This window comes from Carettochelys insculpta, chromosome 3 (assembly GCF_033958435.1).
Source record: "Carettochelys insculpta isolate YL-2023 chromosome 3, ASM3395843v1, whole genome shotgun sequence".
Classification (NCBI taxonomy): domain Eukaryota; kingdom Metazoa; phylum Chordata; order Testudines; family Carettochelyidae; genus Carettochelys; species Carettochelys insculpta.
The window spans coordinates 63,654,115-63,679,220 of record NC_134139.1 but is presented as its reverse complement, the minus strand read 5'-3'; positions in this window follow the sequence as shown (position 1 = coordinate 63,679,220).

Below are 25,106 nucleotides of genomic sequence, written 5' to 3'. Positions count from 1 at the left end.
TGTAAAAAGTATGCTCATCCCTAAACTAGAGAGCAGTACGCTTCATTGTGTCTATAGTCCAAGCTCACTGCAGACACCAGCGGTTCTTGGCTAGCTGGAAGCCGGCCTTGTTTCCAGCAAAGAAAAGGTCAAAAAAACAAACCAAAACAAAAGTCGTATTCCCACAGAATATTTCAATTTAGACAAAGTAGCATTGTCAAAAAAAATTGTTGAAAAATGTCTAATAATTTCACTAATTACAATAAATAATTAAAATAACACTCATAGCCCTGTGTGCCCCCTATTCTGCCCTCCTCCACACCAATGCACCATATTCTCCACTCCATGCCAGAGGGACTATGCCCCCTCTCTCATCCTTCTTTAGGGCAAGGACTTTGTGTGTCCCTCATTTTCCTCTCCTCTCAGCACCCAGAAGCTCCCCAGTGGGATTGTGATACAAGATTTAAATTGGCAAAACACTAGATTTTGGTGGAAACCAGGGTTTTCCAATTTTCCAACTGTCACCAAATCAGTAGGGTTCTTCCCATTCATACTCAGAACGTTCTGTGAAGTTTTGGAATTGACTGGTTGCAGCTTTCAACAGTTATTGCATCAGAAGCAGGAAATACAGTTGAGCGTTCAGTGCTTCATTTCACAGCCAATTAGCATTTATATTTATAGATCCCAAAGCCAGAAGGGACTGTTGTGACAATTTGTCACAGGTGGGCAAAAGCAGAGTTTGCACAGCTCAGACGATGCTAGATTTCTGTGCTAATGTCAACTTTAGTGGAAAGATAATTTCCAAGCTTTGAGAAATGCTCCATGTTTTCCAGCAGTTCTCCGTTGACTTCAATAGATGATACTCGAGCTTGGCCTGTCGGTGAGGTTTAGTGGAGCAACTGTGTCTTTTTGACATTCACAGTGAGGCTAAGATTTTTGTATGCTTTGGCAAAGGTGTTTAAGATGGTCTGAAGGGCTCTGGGACAAAGAATAGCAACCATGTTGTCACCCTCATATTGGAGCTCCATGACTGAGGTCACAGAGTTCTTGCTTTTAGCCTTCAGTCTCCTAAGATTGAAAAGCTTCCCATTCATTCTACAGACAATCTTTACACCATCTAGAAGCTTGCCATCAATGAGGTAAAGGGTTATGGTGATGAAGATGCAGAATAGTGATGGGGAAATGACACAGCCTTGTTGACTCACGTTTTGACCTCAAAGGGATCACTTTGGCAATCATTGGTACTCAGTATTGTGACAGTCATGTTGTTGTGAAGCAGCTTCATGATGCTAATGAATCTTTGGGGCAGCCAGTCTTTGAAAAATGGTCCGCAGGGTGCTATGATTGATTGAATGGAACACTTTGGTTAAGTCGATGGAAAGCTCATACGTAAGACTTGGTTTTCTTCACGACATTTTCTTGTAGTTGCTGGGCAGTAGAAATCATGTCTGCTGTTCCTCAAGATAGTTGGAAGCCACACTGGGAATCTGGGAGAATTTCTTCTGAGAGTGGCAGGAGTCAGTTTACAAGGATTCAAGCTAAGATTTTCTCTGCTGTTGCCAGGAGGGAGATGCCACAATAGTTTCCACACTCCGACTTGTTGCCCTTCTTGAAGAGACTGAAGATGAGTGTGTCTCTGAACTCCTGTGGCGTCTGCTCCTTATCCCAGATCTAATAATTATGGCTGACTAAAAGACCTAAGGATTAAATTCATTGAGAGATACTACAGCAGACTTTGCAAAGCACAGAAGTCTTATGGTATTTGTATGTAAAGGCAGACAGAAGAATTGTACTGGGGCAAACTCCTCACCCTTTTTGCATGATACAGGTGATGCAGCCAAGTGTCAGGCACCACCGATTTGGTTGACTTCATGTGCCCTCTCTACCCGCTTCCCGTCATTTGAAAGATTACTGCTGTTCAGACTAGTTATTTCTGTCAGCAGTGGAAAACAGTTCCTGGCTTGCAGACACACTTGTTGATCCTGCGGGGAGCTTGGGGGAGCCTCTGGTCCTCATCTACTTCAACGTCTTCATCTACAGTTTCAGGTTAGGCCCTCTGTATAACTGTCTTTTTGCTCTCTGGGGTATCCATGGTGGTTGAAGTGGGGTCACCACCAAGGATTGCATCCAGCTTCTTATAATAACGGCAGGTCTTTTTAAAGCACTGGAGCATCAGTTCACCTCATGGGCCTTATGATAGGCTTTTTTGAGTTTTTTAAACTTCACTCCACACTGCAGTGCATCCCACTCATGCCCCTTTTTACACAAGGTTCAAAAATGTGCCTGCATGTATCTCATTTCCTGTGGGTCACTTGCAGCTGGGACTGGACAGACTCCTCTCCCCATACACCAGTCAGATCCAACAGCACCATTGGGGAGCATCTGGTGCAATGGCGAGGCATGGCACCAGGGAAGGTACCATGAGACCACTCCATACTAAGCCAGCATTTCGGCACGGGTGGGGGAGAGCTGTTCCAGATGCTCAGACAGCAGAAAAATGGACTTTATGGGGCTCCTTGCAAGGCCTTTTCCATGGTGCTACAGGCCCTGGTTGACCACCATGGACACTTCAGAGATGTTTATGTCAGGTGGTTGGGTCAGGCACATGATGTGTGGGTGTTTGGCAACTCTGGCCTGTACAGGAGGGTGGAGGCGGGCGCGCTCGTCTCTCACCATGAGCTGGTGGTTGCGGACATGACGTGCCATTGTGCATCATGGAGGATGCGCCCTACCCCCTCATGCTATGGCTCATGAGGCCTTACAGCAACCAGCTCAGCTCAAGCCAGGAACACTTAAATGTCCACCTCAACTGGGCCCAGATGCAGGTGAAGTGTGCCTCCAGCTGCCTCAAGGCACACTTCCAGTTCCCTGTTCACCTGCCTGGATGTGTGGGAGCACAACATCCCCCAAGTTGTGGCTGCATGTTGTGCCCTGCACAACATAATGGAAGGCAAGAGGGAGGCCTTCCTTCCAGGGCTGGGGAGTGGATGCCAGCCTCAGGTATGAGCAGCTGGGTGTAGCTCTGATCCAAAAGTAAAAGTAATTAAAAAATGTTACCAATATGTGGTCCTGACTCTAAGCCCCCCAAAGGGGCAGGGCTGGGGACTAGCCTCTTCTAGCCAGCACTTCAGCACTGCACACTGTGCACCTCCTAAGGTACTAGTGATGATTTAAAGGGCCTAGGGCAGCATTTGAACATCAGCTATGTACGAGAGCCCATACCAGTGGCCACTTCTCACCTGTGTGCCATACCAGCCCACTTTCACCACTGCACAAACTTCCAAGTGATATGTGATATAGGATTATATAGGATGAGTCCATTAAATTCCAGACATGCGCCCTTCTTTAAAAGAATTCCAGCATGCCTGGCAAGGTAAATAGGCAAAGACATGAGGGAAAGCTCGATGTGGATCAGGGAAAAACCTCCTGATTCTATGTTCATACAGTGACCAGGAACCCTTGTATGAAGGGGACTATGGAATGGTTCTCAGGTTCCAAGGTGGATATAGTCTCCCCCTCAGCCTTTACACTTAGCACGCAAATAAAGTTCAATGACTTGGCATTATGCAGATTTCATAGAATCATAGAATCACAGAATACTAGGACTGGAAGGGACCTTGAGAGGCCATTGAGTCCAGCCCCTTGCCCCAATGGCAGGACCAAGTACTGTCTAAACCATCCCTGATAGACATCTATCTAAGCTGTTCTTAAATATCACCAGCGATGGAGATTCCACAACCTCCCTTAGCAATTTATTCCACTGTTTGACCACCCTGACAGTTAGGAACTTTTTCCTAATGTCCAACCTAAACCTCCCTTGCTGCAGTTTAACTCCATTGCCCCTTGTTCTATCCTCAGAGGCCAAAAAGAACAAGTTTTCTCCCTCTTCCTTATGACACCCTTTCAGATAACTGATAACCACTATCATGTCTCCCCTCAATCTTCTCTTTTCCAAACTAAACAAGCCCAGTTCTTTCAGCCTTTCTTCATAGGTCACATTCTCCAAACCTTTAATCATTCTTGTCATGCTTTTCTGGACCCTCTCTAATTTCTCCACATCTTTCTTGAACTGCAGTGCCCAGAACTGGACACAATACTCCAGCTGAGGCCTAACCACAGCAGAGTAGAGCGGAAGAATGACTTTTTGTGTCTTGTTCACAACACACCTGTTAATGCATCCCAGAATCACGTTTGCTTTTTTTGCAACAGCATCACACTGTTGACTCATATTTAGCTTGTGGTCCACTATAACCCCTAGATCCCTTTCTGCTGTAGTCATTCCTAGACAGTCTCTCACCATTCTGTATGTGTGAAACTGATTGTTCCTTCCCAAGTGGAGCACCTTGCATTTGTCCTTATTAAACTTCATCCTGTTTACCTCAGACCATTTCTCCAATTTATCCAGATCACTTTGAATTATGACCCTATCCTCCAAAGCAATTGCAACCCCTCCCAGCTTGGTATCATCTGCAAACTTAATAAGCGTACTTTCTATGCCGGTATCTAAATTGTTGATGTACATATTGAACAGAACCAGTCCTAACACAGACCCCTGTGGAACCCCACTTGTTATACTTTTCCAGCAGGATTGAGAACCATTAAGAACTACTCTCTGCGTATGGTTATCCAGCCAGTTATGCACCCACCTTACAGAAGCCTCATCTAAATTGTATTTGTCTAGTTTTTTTTATAAGAATATCATGTGAGACTCTGTCAAATGCTTTACTAAAGTCTAGGTATACCACACCTACCGCTTCTCCCCTATCCACAAGGCTCGTTATCCTATCAAAGAAAGCTATCAGATAGCAAAACAAAAAGCAGTCAAGTAGCACTTTAAAGACTAGCAAAATAGTTTATTAGGTGAGCTTTCGTGGGACAGACCCACTTCTCCAGACCATATCCAGACCAGAACAGACTCAATATCTGTAGCTATCAGATAGGTTTGACATGATTTGCTCTTTACAAATCCATGTTGGCTGTTCCCTATCACCTTACCACCTTCCAAGTGCTTGCAGATGAATTCTTTAATTACGTGCTCCATTATCTTTCCTGGCACAGAAGTTAAGCTGACAGGCCTTTAGTTTCCTGGGTTATTCTTATTCCCCTTCTTATAGATGGGCACTGTATTTGCCCTCTTCCAGTCTTCCGGAATCTCTCCTGTCTCCCATGATTTTCCAAAGATGATAGATAAAGACTCAGCTATCTCCTCTATCAGCTCCTTGAGTATTCTAGGATGCATTTAATCAGGCCCTGGTGACTTGCAGACATCTAATTTTTCTAAGCAATTTTTAACTTGTTCTTTTTTTATTTCAACTTCTAACCCTACCCCTTTCCCACTAGCATTCACTATGTTGGGCACTCCTTCATCAGACTTCTCAGTGAAGACCGAAACAAAGAAGTCATTAAGCATCTCTGCCATTTCCAGGCTCCCTATTACTGTTTCTCTCTCCTCACTGAGCAATGGCCCTCACCTCTCCCTGTCTTCCTCTTGTTTCTAATATATTTATAAAAAGCCTTCTTGTTTCCCTTTATGCCTGTAACTACTTTGAGCTCATTTTGTGCCTTAGCCTTTCTAATCTTGCTCCTGCTTTCTTGTGTTGTTTGCCTATATTCATCCTTCGTAATTTGTCCTTGTTTCCATTTTTATATGATTCCTTTTTTATTTTGAGATCATGCAAGATCTGGTTAAGCCAAGGCAGTCTTTTGCTATATTTTCTATCTTTCCTATGCAGTGGGATAGCTTGCTTTTGGGCCCTTAATAATGTCCCTTTGAAAAACTGCCAACTCTCCTCAGCTGTTTTTCCCCTCAGTTTTGCTTCCCATGGGACCTTACCAACCAGCTCTCTGCATTTAACAAAATCTGCCCTCCTGAAATCCATTATCTCTGTTTTGCTGTTTTCCCTTCTACCCTTCCTTAGAACTGTGAACTCTATGATTTCATGATCACTTTCACCCAAGCTGCCTTCTACTTTCAAGTTCTCTACCAATTCCTCCCTATTTGTTAAAATCAAATCTAGACCAGCTTCCCCGCTGGTAGCTTTTTCAACCTTTTGGAATAAAATATTGTCTCCAATGCAATCCAAGAACTTACTGGATAGTCTGTGCCCCGCTGTATTAGCTTCCCAACATATATCTGGATTTCCAGAATTCTACTGCAAAAGACCTTGATCCTGCAAATCCTTATGCAACAGGGGGCACAATCTTGTTCTCAACTTCCTTCTATATTTCATGACTTAGTCTCAAAAGTTCAAGATAAAAAAAGGGCAGAGAAGGCTTTGAGAATGAACCTGTCTGTGGTGTTGACTCCTCATCAACCTAATGAGGCACCCAATTACAAGCACTTTGGTTCTAGAAGGAGTAACTTGATGGCCATGCAGCAGCACCCTAAATAATGTAGGATCTATACGTTCTGCCTTATTCATCACTTTTTATCTTGCACTTATGCAAGAAACATTCTTTATTGGTGTAGTGCAGCATCAAGCCCTTAGATTTTGATCCAGCAAGCCATTTAAGCATGAGTAGTCCCACTGAAATCAGTGCATAAATGTGACACAGCTTTTAGTAAAGAAAAAAGACTGTGCGACAATTATGGTAAACATACACAGAATATTTATAAAGAGGAAAAATTATAGTGTTAATAGATGATAAAATGAATATACTTACTATACATATGAAGATCTCTCTATCTCTCTATCTAGTAAATTGTTTATTTTAAAGCATATGGTATTCTTTATAGGAAATATTCTGAATATATTTACAAAATTGTCTGTACACTCTATTCCAGAAATACAAATCACAGCTATGTGAAAACAGCAGATGCATTTCTAAAGGGTTTGTGCAAATGTTTTTGTTGTTTTTGGTTTTGGGTTTTTTTTTAGGGATTTCCCCCCACCAGCAGCTCTGCAAAGAGCCATCGCAGGGGGGAAACTGACCAACCCTGGGCCAGCTGGGACTCAGGCAGCCTTGCTGCTTGAGCCCCAGCTGGTGCGGGATCATCAGCTCTTCCCCACAACCACCATAACTGTGCAAAGAACCATGGCGAGGGGAAATTGATGAAATTTCACAGCACATTTAGGCAGTTCTCATGGTACTCCAGTGTGCCACAGCACACTGGTTGAAACCCACTACACGAGATTTCACAAATGAAGGAAAATCATCATAATAATTTTAAAAAAAAAACTAGTTGACCCATGAGCCTCAACTGAGTTTAATGTCAAAACATAAAATCAAGCTTTTTGTGGTTTGGGGTTTTGCCAAGAACTTCTGGCATAGCACTTCTCCCTATTATGAAGTTGTTTCAAATCCGATTTGAGGAACACAAAGGCTATGTCTACATTTGCCCCCTTCTTCAAAGGGGGCATGTTAATTAGAGTGATGGGAGATAACTAATGAAGTACTGTGATCCATATGCAGCACTTCATTAGGCAAATTCTCCCCTGCGGCAACTTCGAAGTGCTGGCATGCCATGTAGCCCAGAGTAAAGGCACTTCAAAGTAGCACGGGCACTTTGAAGTGCCTGCAGCTACACAGCATGCTGGCACTTTGAAGTTTGACACTTCCAAGTTACCACGGGGTAGAATTTGCTTAATGAAGCGCTGCATATGCATCACAGCACTTCATTAGTAATCTCCCATCACCTTGATTACCATCACCCTGATTACCATGCCTCATTTGAAGAAGGTGGTAAGTGTAGACCTAGCCAAAATGTATTCACAATAATTGGTTAAATCTGCAATGTACAGTACTTCATGGAATTTCTCTGCAAGTAAATCCACTTATACAAGAGATTACTAACGAAGTCCATGGCGATGAGTAAGCAATACACATATACCTGCCATGTAATCAACAATCAACAATTTCCAAGGTGTGTTGACTATACATTCTCCAGGGATTAAGAATCACTTGCTACAGCTGAGTCACAAAAAATCCCAAAACTTGGTTTGTTTCCAAATAGTCTTACTAGCACACAGATGAAAATTAAATATTCATCATAAATTACTTTGTTTTTGTAACATGCTATTCAGCATTCATAATCAGCTGTAACAAGATGTCAGTTACATATGCCCGTTAGGAGCAAAGGACACTCAGGGAAATTTTCCAGTTAAATTAAGAAAATATTTCTTAAAAATAATTTAATCCAGTTGTAGTATTTGGTGAGGCAGGAGATAGCCTGCCAGCCCCATGGCACCTGTGAGGGAAGGGGCTGCCCTATACAAGTGTAAAACACAGAAAAGAAGTTTCTCACCTTCCCCTGCTAAATCCTGTGCAGGGAGGAAGCCCTCACTCTGCTCAGGACAGGATCTAGTGTGGTGGAGCATGGGCTGACCCACCAGCCAAAATGAAATGCTGGTTCTCCTGATGGCTCCATGCTGGGGCTCTCTCTTATGGCTAGATGTGATTGCCATGCTGATCATAAAGAAATGAATTCAAAATGTCAGGCTTCTGTTTCCTACTTCCTGTACACCTGGAGAGCAAGGGAGGTGAAAGTGGACAGAATGTGCACATTCTGGGCATTGTGGGATAGCTCTGTAGGCCAGTAAAATCAATTTAAAGAAACGTTTTCACAATAGCTTTAATCCAACCTTTACATTCAAACTGGCATTACACTGTATCAGATGGTCGATGCAAGAATGTTGACCTTAGGGCTCTTAAATTTGACCTAATGGTATTTGCAGTGAAGACAGTCACATTGTAAAATGGAGCTAAGTGCCTTAAAATTGACTTTATGCTTTAGTATAGACATAGCCTGATGCAGGTTTTGGGAGAGAGAAAATTTTGGTAAAAAGCTTCTGCCTCACCCCACATTGTCAGCACTGTCTAAATGGATCAGGAAAACAAAATTTGTTTACATTCAAAATTACTACACAGTCATATGAAGTCTACAACAGATTTACAGCTGAGAAACTGCATTGCTATTTACTTTTTTGCTGTTCATGATTTTAGCTGATTTTTAGCAGATTTCAAGAGTAAGTCCTACTGAAAATTTCAGACATTTTGTTATTTCAGTGTGTTAGAGCATTTCTTGCTAGTCAAGAGGAAGTAACTAACACAAATAACTGAACACTACTTTCAGAAAAAGCTGAGTCACCATTCCATTTCATTACGCACCATACTTTCATTTGTGTACTTCCATCTACCCAATGCTGCGACCTTCAGCTCCCAACAAGTTGACAGTCAGGTGCAAAAAACAGACATATGATGGTTTAAGCAATACTTGTAACACAGATCACATGGATTTGCTAACATGGCTTGGGGAAATTTCCAAGTATAGAAAATATTATCTCTCCTACTCTCTTTTTAGTTTAAGAGCTTCTTGGTTTACATTTTCTTTGTAATATTGGCTGTGTCTACACTAGCCAAAAACTTCGAAATAGCCATGCAAATGGCCATTTCGAAGTTTACTAATGAAGCGCTGAAATACATATTCAGCACCTCATTAGCATGCGGGCAGCCGCGGCACTTCGAAATTGATGTGGCTCACCGCCGCGTGGCTCATCTAGACGGGGCTCCTTTTCGAAAGGACACCGGCTACTTCGAAGTCCCCTTCTTCCCATGAGCAGATGGGAATAAGGGGACTTCGAACTAGCCGGTGTCCTTTCGAAAAGGAGCCCCGTCTAGGTGAGCCATGTCAATTTCGAAGTGCCACGGCTGCCCGCATGCTAATGAGGTGCTGAATATGTATTTCAGCGCTTCATTAGTAAACTTCAAAATGGCCATTTGCATGGCATTTCAAAGTTTCTGGCTAGTGTAGACGCAGCCATTGTGTAAGATTTGTGGTTTTGTCCTGAAAAGAAAAAAAGAATGAAAAATTGCTGGAAATTGACTAATAGTGAGAATAATGAGCAAAAGTGCTTCTTTATCATGCATGGATGGTTCTTATGAACCATGGAGAATTCTTAATACACTTCAGCTATAATTTTAATTAAACAATTCTTATCAGTAATTTTCAACCAGTGTGCCATGACACTGGTGTGCCATGAGAACTGTTCAAATGTGCCGTGAAATTTCATTAATTTCCACTCTTCATGGCTCTTTGCGGAGTTGTGGGGTGGGGGGAGGAGAAGGGGAACTGATGATCCCATATTAGTTGGAGCTCAAGAAGCAAGGCTGCCTGAGTCCCAGCTGGCACGGGGTTGGTCAATCTTCCCCAGCAGTGGCTATTTGTAGAGCCACTGTGAGGGGAAATCCCAATCTTGCAGGAGACCATTTGCACCAGGAGGCAGCTGAAATGCTGCTCCTTGGCCTGAAAGAGCTGGTGGGGAGCCTGTCCACTCCGCCAGCCCACTGCTGTGACAAGTAGGGAAGGAGGGAGCCTGCTGGAGCTAGGATGCAGTTTAAATGTCACATACCTGCTCCAATGAGCTGGTGGAGAGAGAATCCTGCTCTCTGGAGCCACGCCCCACACCCCACCCCAAGTCCCTGGAACTCTGCTGCTCTGTGCTGGGACTCCCCTGCTCTGGTGGCCAGACTCTGGGGCTCACTGCTCTGACTGATGACCCGTAGGGAATCGTTGCTTCAGCAGCTGGGCCCCAGGGCTTTGTTCTTTGCTAGTCCAGCAACACTCATGACTCCAGCCCACTGTGTTTGCCCTGTCAGTGCTCCAGGCCATTGATGATGCCAGACGATGGGTGTTGTATTAATATCAGAGTTTGTACAATCCAGTCAGAGATGCAGATTCATTGTTCAATGCAGGGCAGTACGCAGAGCCTCACTGGCCGCTTCTGCTGGATGCTTCCAAAAACAAAGCAGAGCCAGAGCAGATAGGGAGCCTGCCTTTGGCCCCACGTACTCCCAGCCAGACTTCTGCCCGAGTAAAATCTCTCAGGTTGCTTTCAGGAGGCACTGGGAGATTTAGGCCAGTTCTGGAAGACTCGTGGCCAATCCGCGAGGCTTGGCAACATGAGTTATGAAAAACGAGAATCACAGCCCTCCCCACACTATCTGTATTTTGTCACAGTTGTGTTCCTGTTTTTAATATGTGCAAAGGGCTGCATTTTCTTTCAGTGTGATCTGAAGTTTTGTGTTTTTAAAGAGAATGATGACAGCAAAAGTAACTGAAGACTTTGTCAGACTAACATGGAATTTCCTTGCTTGCACCTTCAAACATTTATAAAGACTTGATGAAAGATTGTGGATATGCCAACATTCCAGCAGAACTAACCTGCCAACAACAGCAGAGGACTATTTAGTATTTGCAACAAAAAGTGTTAAGATCAGTGCCCTTTTTGTAAATAAATAAATAAAAATAAAAAAACAAGAGGAGCCAGTACTCATCTGGCTCCCTGCCCACTACTCCCAGGCAATCCCATGGCTGGGGCTGCCAAGGTGCCAGTACTCAGTACCAGCAAGTGCCAGCACCAAAAAAAGCACTAGTGTAAGGGAGTAGGAGGAAGGCTGGGCAAGGCAGGGGTTAAACAGAGCCTGTTTGCCCAATTAGCTCCACCCCTGTTCACCTGCAGATGGTGTTGGGCTTGGAAGGGGTATAAAAGAGGAGAAGCAAGACCAGTTTGGGGCTGACCAGCCAAGAGGCAGGAACTGGCTCTGGTGCATGCAGGGCCGGAGTCAGAGCTGCCACCAGGTCGGCCATGGGAGGAAGGAGCCTCCAAACCCTTCCCCAGGCGGCGGGGGGGAATCGCTAGAGAACCAACCCTCTGCAGAGGGGAAGCTAGACTCTTGGGGCCACATCCCAGACTAAGACCACAGCCCTTAGGGGCAGGCTGCAGACCTACACCCCGGGCCTCTAGGCTCCGCAAGGGGCCTAGCCACTAGGTATTCTGCCATCGGGGGAACCGGTTACAATTGGTTAAGACTAATCTGAGCCAGAGCAGTTATATAGTGAAAACAGTACTACATATGAGTGTTATGTGCAGGCTAACACAAGCTTTAAAAAGATATCTATGTATTACAATAAACTCTCTTTTAATCAGTGTTCAATTAACCAGTATTCTTATATAACCAGCACCGGCACCAGGGCTGCCCAGCAACAACCACCAGTGGGCAGGTGAGGGGAGAAAGGGGAGACTGCCACCCCACCATGCACCAGCATCACCATCCCCTGTGCACAGCAATACAGCCTGGGTCCTGCACCACTGGGGTCTGCTGCACCCCTGTGAGAGGGTGGCAAGACAGGTGATTGAATACAGGTGGCCGGAGCACAGTGAGCCAGCCCCCAGTGTGTCTGTCCCCCCACCTCCCGCACGGCAGCACATTAACATGCAGGAGGTGGGGGGACAGACACACTGGAGCCTGCCACTGGGACCAGCTTAACCTCAGCAGAGATGGGTGGCTGGAGCATGGTGAGCCAGCCCCCCTCTCCTCCCGCTCCATCTCCCCACTCGGCAGTTCAGAACCGACTGCTGGGAGCAGGAGTGGGTTGCACTGGTAGAGGTGGTGTTCCAGAGGCTGAGCTGCCAAGGGCATCAGGGAGGAGAGCGATGCTACAGTGCAGACCCCAAACAGCAAAGGGATCCTCTCAGTTATCCACAATATTTCAATATCCGGCAACTTCCCAGGCCTGAGGATGGAAGAGTTTATTGTAATATTTAAAAACCCACATTTGTTCAAGATGACAGAAATAGTATCTTCAGAATGACTGGCACAGTTAGTATCTGTAAAAACTTACTGAACAGCTACTAGTTAAGCAAAGGTGAATACAAACAGGTTTTAGCACCAAGATCAGATTGACTGATTGTCCAGGAAAATATTTACAAAAATGTAACATTTAAAAATGTTTTATTACATTTATCTTTTGATATAACTACAGCAGAAAACTAAAAGGCTTCTATCTACAAGCCCCTTGTACCTAATATTCAAGAATAAATCAGTATCTTTACTGGAAAAAAATCAAACTATAATAATAAATTGCCCAATCCCACCAAAGATTTGATATTAAAGAAAAGAACCATCACAGAAGAGCCAAAGAAGACCTCTCTATACAACAATATGAAAAAATGCACATTTGGCAGAAAATTCACTAAGCAAAAGGACAATGATTACAACCAAAACAAGAACATCCAAATATCATATTAAAAAATAAGTGATTTCTGATACAGAAGCATTGAAAAAATGTAAACTTTAAACAGTGCCACTCACTTTTAAATGAAGTGGGCCATTCTGTTAATGACTTAAAAGTTTGCATCTTACTGAAGAGGAATTTTCACAACAGGCTGGAAAGAGAGGCTCCTGAACTCTCTTTTATATTCAAATTCGACACATTAACACATGGTTTGAACTGGGATGGGAATTTTCTGGGTCATTATAGGGGCTCTTTTGCATACTTGTCTTAATGTAATTCTTGACTCCCCACAACCCCTTCTGCCCCTCTGCTCTCTGATTTGCTCACCTTAATAATTTTTTTCTGATTTGTCAATCTTGATTATTATTTTTGGTTCTCTGTGCCTTAAATATTGAGTCCGTTCTGGTATGACTATGGCCTGAAGAAGTGGGTCTGTCCCACGAAAGCTCACCTAATAAATTATTTTGTTAGTCTTTCAAGTGCTATTTGATTGCTTTTTTGTTTTGATAGTATATAGACTAGCACGGCTTTCTCTCTGTCACTTTTAAACATGATTTAGTGGGCATATATTTTAACAGACAAAGCTCTGACATTTAATCACCCATCCACAACTATGAAAGAAAAAAATCACAGAGGCTATGCCCACACATGTCGACAAAACCTATGGAGCATCCACATTAGCAAGGTATTCTGTTGACAGTAAATCGACAGAACACACATTTGTCCACAGCGTTCTGACGTTCTCCCATGAGATCTGTCAACAGAAAGCCAGTCTGGATGTTCCGGAGGGTCCCTTTTGTCAACAGAAAAGGCCTCCAGGTTGTCACACAGCTGTCCCAGGGGACATCCTGTCCACAGCAAGCAGTGCTCTATGGTCCCTGCCTCCAGCCATTCTTAAAGCTGCAGGGAGCCCTGGAAGCCCCATGGCAGGAAGCTGAGAGCATGTAAGCAGCGAAGCCATAGTCTGCTTGTCCCCACGCCCTCACAGCCACTCCTGTCTCCTGATCCCAAAAAGTTGGCAGAAAGCCAGCCACCCCATGGCCCCCCAGGGCCCTCTAGGGACCAGCTGCAGGGGTCCCAGGAACCATTCTGGGACATAAAACATCAGGCCCCTTCCTGGACAAGGCCTAAGGTCCAGGACTTACTGGGCATGTGAACCAAGAAAGAGACCCTTGATGCCACAACAGAGCAGAGGAATGCCCCTGCATATGCCCAGCTGGCCACCGCCCTGGTGTCATGGGGCCATCCCAGCCGCACCATGAAGCAGGTGCGGACAAAGGTTAAAGAACTCCGCCAGGGGTACACCTGGGCTCATGACACCAGGCAGAGATCTGGGGAAGGACCACCACCTGCTCCTACTACATGGAGCTGTACGAGCTCCTGGGAGTGGAGAGGACACCTCCCCAACGACCGCCCCTGTTGATACAGAGGAGGAGCCACATCCCTGCAGCGGAAGCCCAAGGAGGAGGACCAGCTGCACTTAGGACCCAACCCCACCTGAGGTGGACAAGAGGTCCACGACCAGTAGCAGCACCCTGGTCAGCCCTCTGGACTTGGGCCCCTCCGGCCATGCCACCTCCAGGGCATCCCCAGAGATGTTTAAGGATCCTTCTGGTAAGTACCCCGTGCATCACACACCCCAGCACGTGGGAGGTGGGCACAGATGGGATGTGCTGTGAACGTCGCTAGACTGACTTGGAGAGGAACTCACACTGAGGTTCTGGCATGTGATACCATGCGCAAGGCAGTGTGCCATCCAGACTCAGCAGGCAGCCGCCAGATATGGGTGCCAGCCTGCTGCCAGCCTCACAGGAGCCCCGATGAATTTCAGGATCCTGGGAAGAGGGGGAGAAGTGGGCAAGCCACACTGATGCCATCCTGACCCCAGACACACCCAGGTATGCAGCTCCCAGCACGCAGGCATGCCCACAGGCGACAGTTAGCACTTGCTCCTGTGGACAGCACTGTGAGCTACACATGTGAGTGGGGGTCCCAGGGAGGGCCAGGCTACACCTGGCTCACCTGCCACTCATGTGGAGACCCCTCTGTGTCCAGACATCCCCCTCTTGGCCCCTAGACCATTGAGTGGGAGTGGAGAGATGCCTGCAACAGTCAGCCTTGTCCCCAAGGCACCACAGAGTCCCTGTGTCACAGGGCCCACTGTGCAGGCCACACATGCCTGTGCTCCTGGGAGATCCCCTTCCCATGGCCTAGAGGTTGTTGGTCAGTGCTCGGGGGGGGGAGCACGGCCTCAGTGGCTTTGTTGTGTGAATGATTCACCATTTCCCTTCCTTGTCTTCCTTACAGCTGAACCTGCACCGAGCGAGGACCAAGTCAGCCCCATATCCTCACCAGGGCAAGCCACCCTTAAGGCAGCACCAGGGTGAGACAGCACCCCCCGGCACCAAGAGGGTGGACCCGTGGCTAGAGGAGATGTCACCGGGCACGCAACAGCCTCCAGAGGGTCCATGCTAATGCCCTCTGAAGGTTGACTGACCTCCTTGAGTGGTGGCTGTGGGATGACCGGGAGTGGCGGTCATGGGAAGGGGAGTGGCGGTCACGGGCCTGGAACCAACTGATATCTTATCTTGGTGCCTCCACTGGTGTCTGGCAGGACCTGTTGGGCCAGCTACCTGTGACTGCCACCCCATCTCCCCTTGCTGCTGCTCCCCCTGTCCCTGTTCCCCTGCCCCTACCGTCCAGCCCGTCAGCAATCTCCCAAGCCTTCCTCAGTTTTTGCCAGTGGATGAGGGCCATATGCACCCCCCAGCCATGTCCATCCTCCCTGCTCCCTGGGCCCCCCCTGCTCCCCCTGCAGACCCAGATCCTGCCACAGCCCCACTGCCCCCATACCTGCCCATGCTCCCAGCCTCAACCCAGCCCTGAAGGGAACCCTGAAACTGCAGTGGGAGCAACTCCGCTTGGGGTCCTGCTCCTTTGTGGGGTTATGGCCGCCACCCCTTCCCTGGCTTGATACTTTTCCACTGCCTGTTCCAAGCCCTCCCACTGTATATCGTTCGCTGTTTTTGCATGTTTATCTTTGCTGAAATAAAATTATTCGACCATCACCACATCCCTCTTTATTGAGGAGGGGTCAGGGAGAGGTGAAGGGGTGAATGGAGGGGTCAAGGTGGGGATGGGATAGGACTGTGGGCCCAGGAACCTATTGGGAGTGCCCTGAGCAGGCTCATTGGGAGCTGTAGGAGAGGCTCTCCCTTTGGGCCTCACGGATCTGCAGCCCATCCCTATGGGCTTGGTGGATCAAAGCTGCACCCAGCTGCTTGTAGTCATGGCCAGCATCCACCGCCAAACCCAGGAGGAAGACCTCCCCCATTCCCTCCACAGTGTTGTGGAGGGCACAACACACCACTGCTACTTGGGGGATGTTGTGCTTCCCCATGTCCAGGCAGGTGAGGAGGCACCTGAAGCATATGTTCAGGTGGCCAAAGGCGCACTCAGCCGGCATCCGGGCCCGGTTCACCTGGGCACTGAAGAGTTCTTGGGTCAACTCCATACAGCTGGTGTACAGCTTCATAAGTTGGGGCATGAGGGGGTAGGCAGCATCCTGCACAATGCACAGTGGCACGTGTATGTCCCCAACTGCCAGCTCTGCATGAAGGGCCTGAGTGCCCATCTCCATCCTCCAGTACAGGCTGCAGTTGTGGACCACCCAACATAAATGTCAACGAACTGTCCACAGTGGTTGACCAGAGCCTGCAGCATGATGCAGAAATATCCCTTACAGTTGATGAACTTGCCTGAGCTATGATCCAGGGCATGGATGGGGATGTGGGTCCTGTCGATAGCCCCAAAGCAGTTGGTGAACCCCAGGGCGGTGAATCCAGCCATGACCGTGTCGGTGTGTGCCAGACGGATGACCATCCACAGCAGGAGCATGTTGATGGGCATCAGGTCCTGGAAGGGGAGGGGACCAAACACACATCTCAGGAACTGAGGGAAGGAGCCCCTGAGCCCTGGGGAGGGGCTCTCCTGCCGCCTCCCATCCTCTTTCCCTGAGCTCTTTGGGTGCCCCCCCATGTGAGGTACCTCCTCAATGGCAGGTCTGTGTGAGGGTAGGACAGCACAGTCCCCTGAGGAAGGGGATCCCCCTACCCCACCTCTTGCACCTCCAACCCCACACCCCAGGGGTACTCCTTGGGTGGGACACACACCCTCTGTGCAGGGCCTGCAACCCAAGAGTGCCTTGCCTCCATGAGGATGTCCCCAACAGTAAACTTACCCACACTAAACTGATTCCTGACAGAGTGGTAGCTGTTTGGAGTGGCAAGCTTCCATGGGGTGATAGCGACCCATATCTCCACAGGTATGACAGGCCAGGACAGGGTGTCCTGTCTCTGGAGTCCAGGGGCAAGCCAGACACCGAGCTCCAGGAAGATGTCCTTCCATATGCAGAAGTTCTGGAGCCACTGCTGGTTGTTGCACTACCCCATGACCAGCTGGCCCCACCAGCTGGAACTGGTGCTGTGCCTCCAGACCCACCTGAGCACCTGGGGGGAGGGGGGAGCACAGGTGCACCTGTGTGGCAGGAAGGGCATGTTCCTATAAGTTGGTGACAGGGTTGCCCTCCTTGAGAAGGAGGAGGAGGACTGACATGAGGATGTGCAGCAGACACTGAAGTACCTCTGGCACCACGGCTATCCGTAAAGCATTGTTTCTTTCTCAGCAAGCATTGAAGCCCTGCTGCAGCAGCTGCACCATCCCTCATGGAGGTAGGCAAACCTCAGTGTGGGCAGGAAAGGGGCACTGGTGAAGTCCCTTTCAGTGCACGCCTCGCCAGGGATCCCATAAGGGGTTGCCAGCCATGCGACCCTGTCTGGTGAGGTTCCAGGGGCTATTCTGTTGAGAGTGTGGCTGGGCAGTCTGGCCACTCTGTCGACAGAGTGGATCGAAAGAGCGATCAGCTGTGGTACCTGGTTGCAATGTGTCAATGAAGTTTTGCTGGAAGATATCTTCCAATAGAAACTTCTGTCAACAGATCACTTAAGTCTAGATGTAGCCAGAGAAGGCTACTAATAACACATGGAGATATACATAGCTCACAGAACTGGAAGGGACCTCAAGAGGTCATTAAGTCCAGCCCCTTGTACTCACAGCAGAACCAAGCACCATCTCTGACAGATTTTTTTTTTTAATATTTTTGCCCAGTCACCTAAATAGCTTTCTCAAGGATTGAGCTCACAACACTGGGTTTACAAGGCCAATGCTTAAACCAATTTGAGCCTGAGCCAATGAAGTCAAGGTAAGCTTTTCTATTAACTTTTATATGAACAACTGTAGGCCCTTCATCAGCAAATCAATTTTATCTTTGTTTACATTACTTTTGGATTCAGGGAGAAACAGGAAACCTTTAGAGGACTATTAAGAATATAAGTAAATTCAAATACCATATTACAACTGAGATTTTACACGCAGAAAAGTCAAGTCAAGGTTCCTAAAGCAGAAACAGCAACTCTGTTCTCTTGTATGTATGTAACTTTTGTGATTCTCTTAATAACATTTAAATACAATATCTTAAAGGAACATAGAATGTAGACCATTTTTCCAGGATGGGGGACTCTATTCTGGGAAGCAGTTAGGCTGAATAAGATTTGGAGGTTGTATTGGATCTTCAGCTAGACGTGCTCCTCTTGAGATGCTGTGGTCAAATAGTTAATGCAATCCTTAGATACATAAGCAGTGGACTCTTCAGTGGGAGAAGTGACTACACAGTGTTTTTGTAGCCCTGTTGGTCCTAAGCTGCTAGAGAGACAAGATAGGTGAGGTAATATCTTTCCCCGGACCTGAAGAAGTGGGTCTTTCCCACAAAAGCTTGTTACCTAATAAATAATATTGTTAGTCTTTAAGGTGCTACAGCACTGCTTGCTTTGTTTTTCTCTTGGTGAAAGAGACAAGCTTTCCAGTCACACAGAACTCTTCTTTTTTAGGTATCAGAAGCTTCTCAGTCTCACCAGCTGAGGTTGGTCCAAGCAAAACACATTACCTCATCCAGCTTGTCTCTTGGAGTAAGATATTTTGCTTCTGTACACAGACCCCCTACTTACCTGGGGGTTGCATTTTTGCAACCCTCGCATAAGTAAAACTTCCTGCACAACTCGGGGGAGCCCCGCTTCCAGCTCTCCTCCACTTGCACAGCTGGCAAACTGACCAGGGCTGGTGCCCTCACCAGTTTCCTTGCTCCTGTCAATGGCGACAGCTGAGAGCCTGACTCTAGGCTGCCACCACTGACAGGAGCAGCTGCTGCCCCTGACAGGAGCTGGGAATTCTCTCCTGTCAGAGGCAGCAGCCCAGTTTCCCTGCTCCTGTCAGGGGCAGCAGTCATGTTAACCCGAGACATGAGTAACTCTATTGTGCATATCTTGGGGGTTTACTGTATTAGGCACTTGAGCAATCACTGCTGAAATACAGTGTCCGATTCTGGTGTCCTCAATTCAGGAGGATGTTGATAAATTGTAGGGCATTCACAAAAGAACCCTGTGAATGATTATGTGATTAGAAACATGCCTGATAGTGACAGACTCAAGGAACAAAACTATTTAGTCTGACAAAGAACAGATTAAGGGGTGACTTGATTATAGCCTATATGTACCTATATGATGAAAAGATATTGAATTGTGGACTGCAATGAAGCCAAGAAAGATATCTAACTATCCAATGGCTGGAAAATTATGCTAGACAAATTCAGACTGGAAATAAGACATACATTTTTAATAGGGTAGTTAACTAGTGGAACAATTTACCAAGGGCTGAAATGGATTTTCCACCACTGGCGATTTTAAAATCAAGATTGGATTTTTTTTTCTAAAATATATGTTCTAGTTAATTACTTTGGGGAAGTTCTATGACCTGTATTATGCAGATGGTCAGAACAGAGGAGCACAAGGCTGATTTTTGGCTTTGAAATCTATGTGTCTTTTAGTGTAGATTTACAGTGTAGCTGTGTTGTGTTGTTGGAGATTTAATAAAAAAGGTTCTCTGGGTCACAGATTTTCTCCAAACAGTGTGCACCTTGCAGCTGTGTTCCAGCATATGCTACACTCTACAGATGATGTGAAATTACAGGCATCATGGCCTAGCTGGAAGGTAGACAGACCTGCTGAGCTCCTTCTGCTGTCACATTTAATGCTGGGATAAGGGTTCAGAGGTGGGATAGACTGCACAATTGTGTAAAAGGCTACATCTAAATAATTGTACACAATGAGCACTTAAGGAACATAAAATGGCTTTCACTTGCTGCTAACATTTTTACAGATTTTCCCCGCACACAGCAAAGCATATTCTTCATTAATGATGGCAAGTAGTCCATGCTAAACTTGAAGTTTCTAATCACAACTGTTTGACTTCAGTTCATAAAATCTAAAGCATTTAATAATTGATTAAAATAATAAATCCACATTCTATCACTGTATTAGCAACACTAGTCCCAAGTAAACACAAACACATAAATTCAATGCAGACAAAAGACAGACCCAAGGACATGGAGGAAATGATCCAAGAATTTCCACAGCTAACCAAAAAAACAAAAAACAAAACAAAAAAAAAGTTTCAAACAGCTGAAGCTGCATTGAAAGGGATTTTGTGGAACTTTCTGGTTTGAAAGTCTTGAACACTTGGGTTGGGGGACAAGGGGAAGATTCAGAAGAGAGAGCAAAGCCATTAGGCTTAATCTCTTTCTGAGCCTCAAAGGTCACACTTAACGTAACCTTTCAAGTCATGAACCTGAAAAACAGCAGTGACAACAATAAAAATAACAAAAACTCTGCACTTGTATAATGCACTATATGTCAAGATCTCCACTTGCTTTACAGATGTTAATGATTTAGGCAAGTGACTGAAAGAGCCAGGAAAATAACCCTATACTCCCCAATCCTATACTTACACCATCATTCCTTAGCTTTCTAGAATATTAGAGGAGGAGGAGAAGGGAATTAGAAGTAATGAGATAATAAAAAAGCACACAGACTGCACATCAGTGAGATCTTTGAATGCAGAATATTCTTGAAAGAGAACAGAACTATCCTGGGCTTAAAACTTTTAAGACAAGATTAAACAAAGCACTACGAAGTATACCATACTATATAGGTATCAATGCTGCACTGACCTCAGTGGATGGACAGGATGATGTAATAGGTTCTTCCAGCTCTAGTTTCGATAACATACTAGTTTAAAACTAATTCCAGTACTTTGACTATTAATAATAACCTGTAATTTACTTATGACAAAATCTCCAAAGTGAAGCATTCTAAACTCTGGTTGAAATTTAAAATTAAAAGCTTAAAAGTGTATTCTTTTGACCAATTATTTATCTTTAAATACAACTCTTCAATACCAATTAGAGAAACAAGCTATAAGACTGCACAAACTGAACAAACTGATTTTTGAGGCTAATGGCTCAACAGCTAACTCTATGAAAAATTATGTTTTGTTTCATTCCTTATAGCCCTATAATGTAGAGATTTTCATTCTGTAGGAAACAGAAAAAGTTATTCCACTGGGAATAAAAGTAAAATGATATAATTATAACCCCTTTGGATCAGACACCCATTCTATCTGTTTTAGCGAGTTATATGGCTCCCATAACAATGTTAACTGAATACCTCGGAATCTATAATCTATTTACACTCACATAACTTCTATGAGGTATGGAAACTCTATTATCCCTGTCTTTATAGATGGGAAACTAAGGCACAGAAAAAAAAATAAGTAAATTTATCCAAGTCATCCTGCAGCAGAATAAGAAACTGAAACCAGGTCTCTCAAATCCTCTGCTTGCACCCTAACCATAACCACACTTGAACATCTGCACTTCTCTTAGAAGAAATAAAGACCAGGGGTAGCGCCAATTTTGCTTACAATTGCTCAAGGCAGAAGTATCATCACCTTGCCACAATCTTTTGAATTCAATAATGGCTTTATCAGAGTCCACGAAATCATGATGTTTAAGGCTTTTTGATGATGGACAAAAAATGGAAAATAGCTGAATCTAACTAAATGCTCTCCCCATCTGCCAGAGCCAAGCACCCACAGCCTCCCTCCTCACTCCAACTGAATGCCCTCCCCCTCAGCCAAAGACAGGCACCCGCAGCTCTCCCACCCCTGTGCTCTAAATGAATGCCAGGAACTCATTCAGGAACTCCAGCAGAGCCACTGCTACTGGAGCCGCCAGGGCTGTGCCAGGGACGGAGACACTGGAGCCATGCAGGAGCTGTGCCAGGGCCACTGGTACCCCCAAAGAGCCATGCCAGGGCCAGCAGGACCAGGCCCAGGTCCAGAGGAACTGCACTGGGGCCAGAGGAGCCATGGCTGGAGGAACCGTGCCAGAGCCGCAGGAGCAGATGGGGCTGCTGTGCTCGGGCTGGAGCTGCTGAAGTTGGGTCCGCCAGGATGGCTGCAGGAGCTAGAGCATAGGAGCTGTGCTGGGCCCACCAGGGCCACAGGAACCTGGGCTGGAGCCACATGCTTGTTGCACGAAACAGTGGGGCGTGTGCGCAGAGTGGGCCAAGAGTAGTCCATGTGTGGGGCTCTGAGGATCCGCATTTAAAGACTCCAAGAGCTGCATGTGGCTCCAGAGCCTGGAATTGCCACACTGAAGTGTCCTTTTTGCCACATGTGGTAAGTGGCCAACATGTTGGACACCGCAGGCCTGAGATTATGGTATAATGGTATTCCAGATGGCCACATTTTGTCTGGAGTGAAAAAGCTCAATTGCCAAAATGAGCTTAATGTTCAACTCTGGCTCCTGATATTTGAGCAAGTGGAACACTTAGTTCTGATAATGAAAGGGAAAATAGGATCTTGAAACAAAAAAAAAAATCTTACCAGAAACAAATGTTTAGTTTACTTTTTTAAAAAAAGCTCCCATATAAGGGCAGATCAAACACAAATCAGAAGTGCCATGTACCACATATATTCTCTCCTGGCCAAGCAGCTGGAGCAGGAAAGTGGCAATTACGATGCATTAACAAAACAGCAACTCCTTCAGACTGAACTAATTCAGGAGTATTATACTCAGAAACAATAAACACTCCTATCCTTACTGTCAGGCTTATAATTAAAGGGGATGTAGGAGATGAAAAACTCAGTTCTCTTTACTTTTTATGCCTGAAAACAAGAGTTCATGTGGGGAGTGAAAATCACCTCTCTCCACTGAACAGAAGGATTACTCTGCCAATCTACCCCAGAGACTCATTTTATCTAGCCTGTGATTTCCAAGCATGAAAGTGCATTTTTCTTTCAGTAGACCAGTCAAAGGCTGAGTAATGTAAACAATGAGGTAATAGATCTAAGAGACAACAGAAGATTGTGAGTATTAGATTCCTGAATTCAATCATAAAGTTTGTTCCCTGGGAACCACAAGCAAGTGACTGAACTTGTGTATCTTAATTTCAAATCTGTACATAAGTAGTGGGCTAGTGCATATCCATTTGACAAAGTTGTTGAGAGAAGAGACCCCCTTGAGACACTCAAAGTAAAAGCCTTAGCTATATGAGACAGAAAAAAGCTAAATATGATGAAATGAAAATCACTCTTGGTAAATGATCCCTCAACCAAAAAATGGCTGACATCTTCATTCTACCCTGAATTGCAAATACTCTAGTGTTCTCTGCTGCTTTGTCCATAGAGAACTCAGAAACTGTTGCTGAAATAAAAGGAGCTAGTGTGTGGGTTTTCTTTTTCTTTTATCATAGCAGAATTTTGTTTTTTCAAATGAAATCCCACAAAAATTAGGATAAGCAATTTTGTAGACTCATTTGAAGATGCTAAAAGTCAAATGAAAAGTGATAGCATATAATGGAGACACTTTCCCACCTGCAGTAAAATTCTAAACTGAATCAAGTTAAATCGACCCTGACAATTCACAGACGTGGTCAGAATTTAACAACTTCTCAGATCCCCACCAAAAAGTGACTTCCTTTTTTAAAAAAAGAAAGAAAACTGAAAGAAAAAAAGATTTTAACAATACCATTTTCTAAGGTTGGAAGGTGAATCTGTTCTTTCAAAATGCCTGGAAAGTACTATCACTGATTCATGACACTTCAGTGAAATACGTCTAGCCCCCAATTATTTTCCCTCCTGTAGCTTTTTAGTAAAACAGGTTAGAACATACAAACTTCTTTTGTTATCAGCTACATCACTCACTTACCACCTCCCAACAGATACCTGGGGCTATCTTGCGGTCTCTTCATGCTGACATCAGGAATGTGAAATCTTGAGCCAAACTAATTAAGAAGTGAGCAGAGGTTAAAAAAATAATCCCACAACATCCTGGACCTTCTCAGAAGCTCTATATTGTTTCTGTCATTTGGGAGGGTCTTTGTCAAACACTAAAGAGGACTGTGGATCACAGTGATTTATGGGTGACTATTTGGGGTTTGAGGAAAGTTTGATAAAGCTGTGGATCCAAGAAATAGTCCGTGTCTATATCTGACATTTTGCTCTAAGGTTTCTCAATGTGCTATGGGTTGAAACTCTTTAATCCAGAACTCTTTCATCTAGCCTACTCTCTAATCCAGCAGGATTTTAGTTAGCTGAGTGTTCACTTACGATGCATTTGACTAAGTTTCCCGTGGTCCCATAAAGTTTGTTTCCAGTCACCAGTTCTGGCTCTCTGTGTTCTGTGCTGTTCTTCAGCTGTAATTTACCCCTAAATGTCTTCTAAGAGCCCAGTAAGCAGCAGAAGTGTTGGTAATGCTGCTAGACAATATGACCTCCCGTGGTGTGGGAAATTCTCTCATCCAGCACAGGTTAGGTCTGAAGGGTGCTGGATTAGAGAGGTTCAACCTGTAGTCAGATCCAGCACCATCATAAGTAGCAGTGGTGGGTGCTATAGTATGGTCAGTGGTCTGGTGAGCAGGATACTGGTCTTTTGCCAAATCTGGCATCCAAGCCTGTGATGCAACAGGAACTAAATCCTATCACAAAGTCTACGCTAGTGCTACGTGGACATGGGAGGGGCCGTGTCAATGCTTCTAGAGTGGGGGTCCTCTGTAATGATACTCTGGACCCAGCAGGGGGCACCATCTTTGTCAGAGGTCTGAAGTGAGGTAAGGGGTCCTGTATCAGCAGCTGCAGTTGCACCCTAAGTCAGTGCCAT